Genomic DNA, 10,037 nt, shown 5'->3' with positions numbered 1-10,037 from the left:
GCAGAGTGAGAGAGGACCTTCAGAGGCTCCAACCACATTCTTCCAGTGAACATTAGTCCAGAGTCAGAAGGTGGACATGGTAAGGGGACCTGAAGAGGAACAGCATCAGACAGACTATAGAGCAGCACCTCTGGGGTGGGAACTGCCCATTTATTCATTCCTTGCATGTTTCAATGCAATCTCTTCATCCTGATGTTGCACAAAGGAGTGAAGATTCAATTTCTGCTGCTGGAGAGGCCAGGTAGAGGTTTATAGATGGAGTTTTTCTGCTGACACCTGGAGGAGTCACAGATTTCCAGTGGAGGGCAGAGGAGGAAAAGCAACCAGTTTCATTAAGGGTTTCGTCAGCTCCTGTTTCTGACCAATAAGACTGTGTGTTGCCCCCACTGGACACTGACAGAACCATCTAATTCTCTGACTGTTTGCCCTATGTCACCACTGGGCCCCAGACATTGTAATCCTCTCCCACACTCATCTTGAAATTGGTGCCCCATGCCCTTGGCAAATGCTCAGCCTTCCTTGGCTGCCCCATAGCCAACCAAGTAAGTGCAGGCAATGATGAGATGACATGGAGCTTTGGAATGACTGGGAGACTGCTCTTCTCATTGGCCCCTACCCCAAGTCCCAGTTGCTGGCAGTCAACCTTATCCAAACAAACTGTATGATGCTGCCCCACAGAGAAGACCATCTAGGACATGACAGAGTTCTTGAATGTTGTCAGATTAGGGATAGGTTGGGACAAAGCAAGGCTTCATGCTTTGGGTACCAAGCTGGTAGTCGTTGGAGAGGTCAGAGTCATAAACATGGCCCTTATGAAGGTGAAATGGGCCCCATAGATGACATTCTAAAATAGGAGAGAGCCCTGCTGGCCCTTGGATTTCAGGAGCACATATTGGGGGATCAGCAGCTACTCAAGCCCTTTCTGACTCCCATGGTTGGCAAAGAACTCAGGCACCCAAACCAGCTGGCCCTGTTCCCAAAGCCTAGAGTACACAGGTTGCCATCTACTGTCAGCATCAGTAGGTGGTCATTGCCTGATGCAAACTTCATCACAGGCATCTCAAGATGAGCCTGTACAGGGACCATACTTTTCTTCATGGGCTTCAGGAGGCCAATATCTTCATTATTGTCTCAGAAGGATCCCCAGAGGAGAACTTGCCTGTCCTTGGTTAATGCTACAATGTTGTTGTCTCCATCTGAAAGCAGCACCACTATCTCTGGAACAGTTTCTCAGCTATCTGTGCTTGTATTGCTCCCAAAGGCACCCTCATCATTGCAGGTGAAAGTGTAGACTTGAACACTTTTTTCCAGTTACACAGTGTGCATCCTTCCAGCCTCTGCCTTTATGGTACCTTCAGGCATGGGGACCAGGGCCAGTTGCTTCTTCCCTACCACTTCTTAGCTGAGCCCCATCTGGGCCACATCCTCCTGGCCCAGGGTCAGCACCAAGCCTGCTTCAGTGTAGTAAGACTTTTGGTAGATTTTTACTCATTTGCTTTCAGTGGTGGTATTTTCTCCTGGAGGATATTTCTCTCATTCAAGCATTTAGCTGGCGTGTTGGTGACCTCCCCACTTTCTAGGCTAGGCTTCAAATTACCTATCTCATATTTTACTGAAAAAACTGAGGCCATTCACTGTGAGCTCACTATTCACCCATCTTCCTTATCTCATATCACTCAGACACCTTTTGCTATCATCCTGTGCCCTTTGTCTCACATGAAGAGGTGGCCTTACTCATTACCAAGACAAAAACCTTTACCTGGACAAGTGACGTCATTCTATCTCATCTCCTCCAACAAATTGCTTCATCACTCCCACTCTTTCACTTATCTTCTAGCTCTCTCTGTCTACCAATGCCTTCCCTACTGCCTACAAACATGCCCATGTCTACGTCATCCTCAAAAAACTCATGATCTTTCTATTCTATCATTCTATATCTCTTCTGTAATTTGTGACTAAACTGCTTGAGAATAATAAATGTCAAATAATAGGTATCTTGGATGTTAAACTCAACAGAAATAGTACAAAGACTAATAAACAAGATTAAGATTAAGGAGCAACTGAACTCAAGTGCTCATGTTTGATAAAATCTTAGAGAATGTACACCACTTTGGGAAGGACTCTTTTTTTTTTTAAATAAGAATTGCTGGGGAAGCCAGAAAGTAGTATGAATCTCCTCTCCTCAAAAATAGATTTCCACCACCATTTTACAGTATGTGTCATAACACTTTCCAAATGGATAGCCTACTTAAATGGTCATACCCTGAAATAAACAAACAAACAAACAAGCAAGCAAACAGATACAAATTAATGAATACATTTAAGGGAAGTTGAAATACCCTTCACAGCTAGAGGTGGAAGAGAAATCTTTACCAAGAAAGAATAGAGACATTCACAAAAGAGAGAGTATATGATTTTAATTACATGAAATTGAGAAGGTTTTGTATGAATAAAATTAATACAGTTTGGATAAAAAAGGAAACTGCTGATTTAGAAAAACTATTTGTACTAAATATTTCTGTTGAGTTTGACATCCAAGATACATACACAACAGAAACAAATATGAAAGACAAAGAGCTCCTTCTCAAAGTACAAATAGTTGAAGGATATGACTCAAAAAGAATTATGAACTATTAATAATCATATCACAAATTAAATCACTAAGAAAAGAAATGCAAATCAAAATGACTCTGCTGCTTCATCTCATACTCGGCAAATTTGCAAGGATAACAGAAGATATAAATAATCAATTTTATGGGCTGAAGAAATACAGACTCACTTATATGGACTTAGTAGAATTGTGAATTGGTTCACCCATTTTGGAAAGCAATTTGAAATTACATTTCATAAATGATAAAAATTTTCATACTTTTTCACCCAGAGATCCTAATTCTCAGCATCTGCCCTAGGGAGGCAAACGTCATAAAAAGAATGCCCTCATGTAGTCTAAAATACTTAATGAAGTACATTAATTTTGTGGATATAAAGTAGATATAAAGTAAATATCAATTATTTGCAAAATAGCTAAACAAGTTTTGGAACAAAAATATAATGGGATATTATTAAGGTGTAAGGAATAGCAAATATAAAGAATTCAGAGAAGCATTTACTTAAATATTTGGAAGAGTCATTGGCTAGGGGAGGAGCGAGGGATGTTTAGAAATGAATTTTATATAAAAACAAAAGGAATCAATTATTAACTAAATTTTTAAAAAATCAGTTCCATGATGAAGTTAATGGTAAAAGATCTTGTAGAGTACAATGAAATGTTAGGTACATGTATTAGCTAACAGAACAGGAAGATAAAAATGAACAGTTATGGGAAAAATGAAAAGGATAAAGACATTTTCCTCTGCATTCTAGGTAAGCCAAACAATATTGGATGTGCCAATGGCTGTGAAAATATCTGTCAAAGAAACAAATCCCTGGAATTTCTTACAAATTTTACATATAGTTTACCCAGTGAGAAATCATGAAATAAATTCTTAAAAGCATTGTCAGACACACTAGATTATGAAGGCACTGGGGAAAAGGCAGGATACGACCCTGTATTTGGCATGAATACAACATCAGGTTAACAGGATATTGGGAATGCAAAGTGGCCATCATTGGCAATCCCAGAATCTATGTCTTATATTTTAAGTCATTGTCACTTGTTTCATATGTAGACTTGACTCATATTTCCTCCCTTTTTAAGGATTTAAAAAATTAATTTATTAACCCTGTTGCCTGATTCTTGTTTTAATTAATGCTTTGGGATGAATTGTCTTGAACTCTGACCCATCTAGACCCTCATAGACAAATAATCCATTAAGAGATGTTGAAGAAAAGAAATCTTTTCTTTCCACATCAGTGAATTTGCACATGTTATGCTTATTTTGGGGTTGTACCCTCCACTACTACCAATTGGATTCTAATTTCTTTGAAGGCTAAAACCTGTTCTCACTATGTGCAACATTGGTGTGTGTAATGGGGGGGAGGGGGAGAAGTAAAGGGAATTTTAGAAGCATGGTAGTCACCTACCATGTTAATTGTTTGCTACTGTCTTATGTACTGTACAAATATCTCATTTGACCCTCACAATAACCCTATGAACTAGGTGCTACTACCATCCCCATTTTACAGTTGAGGAAACTGAGAAAAAAAGAGATTTAGGTGATTTGCCTTGGTTCACACAGCTAAGCTTCACATAGGTTTAAGGTTGGATATAAACTTGGGTCTTCTTGATTCCAGGCCTAGCATTCTATCCACTGCACTGCCAAGCTGCCACAGATCAGTGCCTCTTGCAGAGTAACTGTTAAATACAAACAGATTGTTTTATTGAACTCCTATCTTCAGTATCTAACAAAGAACCTGGCAAAAAGCAGACAATTAATAGATATTTATTAATGGATTGAATTTAATAGAGATTATTAATTACCAGGATGAATGGAGGAATCTAGAAAATTAAGGTCCTCTTTGTGGAGTGATTAGAACATCGGCAGTATCTAGCTCCCCAAGAATGGGGAAGCATCTAATGAGCCACAAAAGGCTGAATTATGTTAATGGAATAAATTAAAACCCAACCAAAAGTGTCTGAGTGAATAAAAGTACTCATCCTCAATTAAAGAAAAGTTAATCCATTTGCAATGAGATGTTTGTGAGCTGACACCACTGACTACTTAATAAAAAGTCCCCAGGGCAAAGGGAAGAGCAAAAATGAGATAATTTATATGCAGTGCTTTGCAGTTGTTAAAGCACTATATAAGTTTTAGCTGGTAGGAGTGGTGGTGGTAGTAGTAGACAGCAGTAGCAGCAGTAGCTAGATTGCACATGAATAATCACAATCACAGACTCATAGCTTATTAGAATTGGAAAATACCATTAGAAATCAGAAATTTCATTGCTAGCTCCCAATTACTTTCTATTTTTATGTTTTAGTACTAATGCAGATTATAATGTACTTCTCTGATTTCTGTTTGCTATCTACTTAGATAAATGGGATTATTCATTGTTCACTATTTGTGATGGTCTTTTGTGTAACAAACATTTGGTGGGAAGGAGGTCGAGTCTTCAATATAAGCTGTATCCCATAGTGATCAGGGATAGTGATCAGGAAAGTAGTTTGTATCTAAGAAAAAAGATATTTCCCTATGACTAATAAATTTAAGGAGACAGAGGAATATAATTCCATTCTAGTACTCCTTCTCTGAGGAGGGTTCCTAGGTAGTTAAAAAAGAAAGGTCTCTCATAGAGGGGTGGGTAAGATTCCAGACATATTCATTTATCTCTCCCCACAAACCATATTCAAATAAATTGATGTGGACAGTTATATAACCTACATGGGCAACACATGCTTCTTAAGCAACTAAGATGGTCCTCTTGCAGTATAAATTGGTAGACACAGAGAACGCAGGATTTGGTGTCAAAAGACCTGGGTTCAAATCTTATCTCTGCTATTTATTACTTGTATGACCTCAGGCAAATTACTTCATTTTTCTCTATTTTAATGAAATTGTAAGATGAGGTTTCACATCTCAGGTGAGGATGGCAATACAAGATTAATGTGGAATGACACAAGAGCTAGTAGAAAGTGAAGCAAGTAAGCTTTATTGAAGGGAATGACCTCAATATTGAGGGGAATGACCTAATAATGTGAGGTTAAGTCAGAGTAAGTGCTGAGATACCCGGTAGAATGAGGTGCCAAAATCTATTAAGCCTGGTGGGTTTTTATATGGTTCTTTTCTAGAAGAAGAAGGACCAGACATTGGGCCAAGGCAAGTCTCACTTCACACATTGATGGCTGTATGACCCTAGGCAAGTCACTTAATCTCTCAGGGCTGTAAGGTCTAGGCAATGTTTGTAGTCTATAAATTGCAGAAAAAGCAGTTATCTGTTTCTTAGAAGTCTTTTCCTTATATCCAGAAGATCTCTATACCAACGAGGTCCAGTTCCTCTCTTTAATTTTGTATATACTTAATTTTGTTTTATGTTATTTTCCCCAATGGAAGGTAATTTCCATCCAGATACAGAGTTCCATTATTATCTTTTGATTCTCATGCCTTATGCAACAATTTGAAACATAGTAGATATAATGTCAATGTAATGATTGGTATCTTCCAAGTAATTGTTTCTTGACTTCTCTTTCCTTTTACTTTTCTTCTTTACTTTCCCCTGCTCTCCCAGGTGCCACCAGTACCACGACTCATGGCAGAGGGGTTGAACTAGGGGTAAAGCCTTGAGGCCACATGTGGTCCTTGGGTGAGGCTTTTTGACTAAGTCCAAGTTTTACAAAACAAATCCTTTTATTAAGGGGATTTGTTCTGTGAAGTTTGGATTCAGGCAAAGGGCTGCACTTGAGGACCTAGAGGGCCACATGTGGTCTCGAGGCTGCAGGTTTCCCACCCCTGGGTTGAACAATTTGGCCCTTTTCTTTTCCTTTCTTTGTGTGTGGTCTCCTAGAACTCTAATAAGAAAGAACTTTCTTGATTTTTTGGGGATCTGATACTCCCAAGAAAGAGTTTCAGCAAGTTCAATGGAGCTACAAGTTTACTCATTTCCCCTGAAGGTAGAAATCAATTATGCCACCATTACTTACCTGATCCTACTGCCAAGGAACCGCCTGAAAATGACTTCATGAGAGTAAAAAATGATCCCTTCTACTTCTAGGTCCTGTGATCCTAATGATCTTTTGCACATCGGCATTAATGCTAATTTTCACCATGCCACCTTACCCTGAACCTAGTGCCTTTGTGAACCTTGAAATAAGTAAAGGTTTGTGGCTGATGTGGTTGAAAAGTGTAAGGGGGTAAATGTTCATTCCGAGGTGCATGGAGCAAACTGCCTCCTTAGTCAGACTTGGTAAGAACACCTGGGGGCTGTGGCGGCTTCATTTGCATGAGCTGTACTAGGCTCCCCTCCTATTAGCTGGCTGGCATCTCTCTGATGATTACCTTGGGGAGAAGATGGAGGTTGTGAACTTTCAAGTGGATTATTAATTATTCATGGATCCTTTGCCTGGATGGAGGTAACCTGTATCTCAGGAGCCAGGCCCAGAATTCATTATCTTCTTGTCGATGTTTGCAATAAAAATAAAGCTGAATATTAATCCCTTCACCTTCCTTCTTAACTCACTCTCCCTCCTCCATCCTCTCCTCTGGTTATGCAAAACTGAACCTCTCAACTTAATTCTCCAGGATCTTCAGGACTCCTGCATCACTCAATTGTTTATTCAGTTACTTTGGAGGCCCATTAAACAGAGAATTAAATTCAAGGCCCAGTTGCTGACTCAGAAGCTCCCCAGGATGAAGCATTTCCTACTGGAATATTCAGCTTATTTTTGAATCGTGTTTGTTATAATCATGTCATGATTAGAGGCATATCACCTGGGTCTTTCATTTCCATATTTCAAAATTTTTAGGGGCTTCAGACTTTTAATTCCTCTTAAGCAAAATGCTTGGCAGATAAAAATCTAACAGCCAGATTTAAATTAGATCTAATCATCAAAAGAATATTCTTTCTCATTTAAAAAACATAATTGGGGGTTGCCTTTTTTAAAGGAATCACAGGAATCAATCAGTAATAGAATACTTGGTAAATAGAAACTGATCAAACCATCAATTCCTTTCTTCTTATCATTACCTAGACATAATCATCCTTATTTAAAGGTGAGGAACATAAAGACAGTGAAGTTTCTAATGAAACAGAGCAGATTGAAAATAGAATTCTAAAGACTGGATATCTACCTATAACTATCTATCTATCTGTCTGTCTATCTATCTATCCATCTATCTATCTCTATCTATCTCTATATCTCTATCTATCTATAACTATCTATCTATCTGTCTATCTATCCATCTATCTATCTCTATCTATCTCTATATCTCTATCTATCTATCTATCTGTCTGTCTGTCTGTCTGTCTGTCTGTCTATCTATCTATCTATCTATCTATCTATCTATCTATCTATCTATCTCCAGGGTTCTTCGCTATCCTAGCACAGACTAGTTCAGATATAGGTATACATGGGCTCCATAAAAGAGAGCAGGAAATGAGAAGACAGGGATTCTAGTTTCAGTTCTGTCATTGCTTACTTACATGACATTGGGCAAGTTGTCTTCCGTTTAAGGACTCAATGTATCATCCAAAGTTGGGTTTTCACAAAATATTGAAAGGTCATACCAGACATACCTCCTACAGAAAGTATTTATTGGTTGCCTTGGTCTACTCCTACTCATTTTCTTTTAAAAATTTACTTATGTACAGACACGTCCTATTCTCTCAGTAAAATGGAAACTCGTCAAAGGCGGTGGCATTTTTTCTTTCCTTATCACTAAACACAGTGCTTTACACATAGTAGGGACTCAACAAATCTTCGAAGCCAGGCACATAGTAAATGCTTGATAAACACGTGTTGACTGATTATTCTTTTTGAGTTATATCACTAAAAGCAGAAGCAATAAATAACAGATCAAATCCTTGTTAAATTAGTCCCTAATTTTCTGCTCAGGGCTTTCATTGCACCATCCGAATTGGAGTTAGTTGGGTATTTCAGTAAATGAAACAATGCTTCTGAGCATTGGTTCCTGTCCTCTTTTTAAAATTGTGTTGCACTACATGAATACATTCACAGGCAGCCAGTTTCTTTGTTGAACAAATGACTACATGGGAAAGAGACTTTAGATGTCTTCTAAAACATTTTCAAAACCAGTGGTTAATCCAGTTAAAAATAAATCAGTCAGGGTGGCAGAGCTGACATGGCAGAGGAAATGAAGCAAACCCAGCTAAACTGTTTCCATTTTCCCCTCCAAAAAACTTCATTAAATCAAGTTTTGGAGCAGCAGAGCCAACAATAGATCTGGATAAGACATTTTTCAAGCTTAAGGAAACTTAGGAGGTTGGCAGGAAAGGTCTGTGACGCTTGGGTGGAGGTTTGTATGGAGCCCACACATGCGGTGGCAGCATGAGCATCAGGCCTTGGAGACAGGAGCCACAGCAGGAGTAGCTTCAGGAGGTGTTAGGCAACTAGTCAGAGATAGATCACAGGTGCCTTTTTGCTGACAGTGAGTGCAGCTCATGCTGAATGACAACTCCGTTGCCCACAAGCAATTCTGGGTTGCCGTTCCAGGGTGGAGAGGAACACTTCTGGTCAGTCACAAGTAATCAGGGGCTCTGGTCCCACTTTCAAGGCAGAGAGGGGCACTGGCACTTGTGAATGCAGGAAAGCAAGAGACATGTTTACAGTTCTAGGGCCAAGAGGAGCACTAGAGCTTGTGGCTGCAAGAACAATAGGGGCCTTTCCTGGGTAAAGAGCAGAACTCATACCAGGGAAACAGGGAATATACTTCTCCCAGAATCATGGATGCACCAAAAACTTGCAGACCCCCAGAACTGGCTGTAAAAACAGTAGCAAAAAAAAGCTTGAAGCTTGGGACCATAACTCCCCACCACCAGGTGAGTAGAGCTCAAGATTAATATAAAGTTAAAAGGCAAGATATAAGCTAGCAGAAAAAAAAAACACCCTCCAAAAACAAAGAACTTGATCATAAAAAATCTACTGCATTGGCAGGGTAGAGCAAGACACAAACTCAGAAGAAAAAAAAATATGAAAATCCCTATAACCAAAGCCTCAGAGAAAAATGCTAATTGGACTCATGCCCAACAAGAATTCCTAGAACAGTTAAAGACATAAAAGTGGTAGAGGAAAAAATGAGGAAAAGAAATGAGAGTGACAGAAGAAAATTATTAAAAGAATTAACAGCTTGGTAAAAGAGATGCACAAAAATTCCTGAATAAAGTGACACCTTAAAAAACAAAAGTGGCCTAATGGTAAAATAGATACAAAAATTCACTGAAGAAAATAATTCCTTAAAAATTAGAATTGGGCAAGTAGAAAGTAGTGACTATATAAGGCATTAAGAAACAATAAAACAAACAAAGTTAAAAATGAAAAACAATAGAAAAAACATGAAATATCTTACTGGAAAAACAACTGACCTGGAATAATAGATGCAGGAGAGATCATTTAAAAATTATAGAACTACCTAAAAGCTATGATA

The 10,037-nt window shown here is 38.7% G+C and overlaps 1 pseudogene; it reads right to left on the bottom strand.

The window, feature by feature from the left end:
* Positions 1-344: 344 nt before the first annotated feature.
* Positions 345-5,173, bottom strand: LOC110202701 (regulator of chromosome condensation pseudogene; annotated as a pseudogene).
* Positions 5,174-10,037: the final 4,864 nt, after the last annotated feature.

The sequence above is a fragment of the Phascolarctos cinereus genome, unplaced genomic scaffold (genome assembly GCF_003287225.1).
Source record: "Phascolarctos cinereus isolate Bilbo 61053 unplaced genomic scaffold, phaCin_HiC Scaffold_3;HRSCAF=262, whole genome shotgun sequence".
Classification (NCBI taxonomy): domain Eukaryota; kingdom Metazoa; phylum Chordata; class Mammalia; order Diprotodontia; family Phascolarctidae; genus Phascolarctos; species Phascolarctos cinereus.
This window is presented reverse-complemented; position numbering and strand designations above follow the sequence as displayed.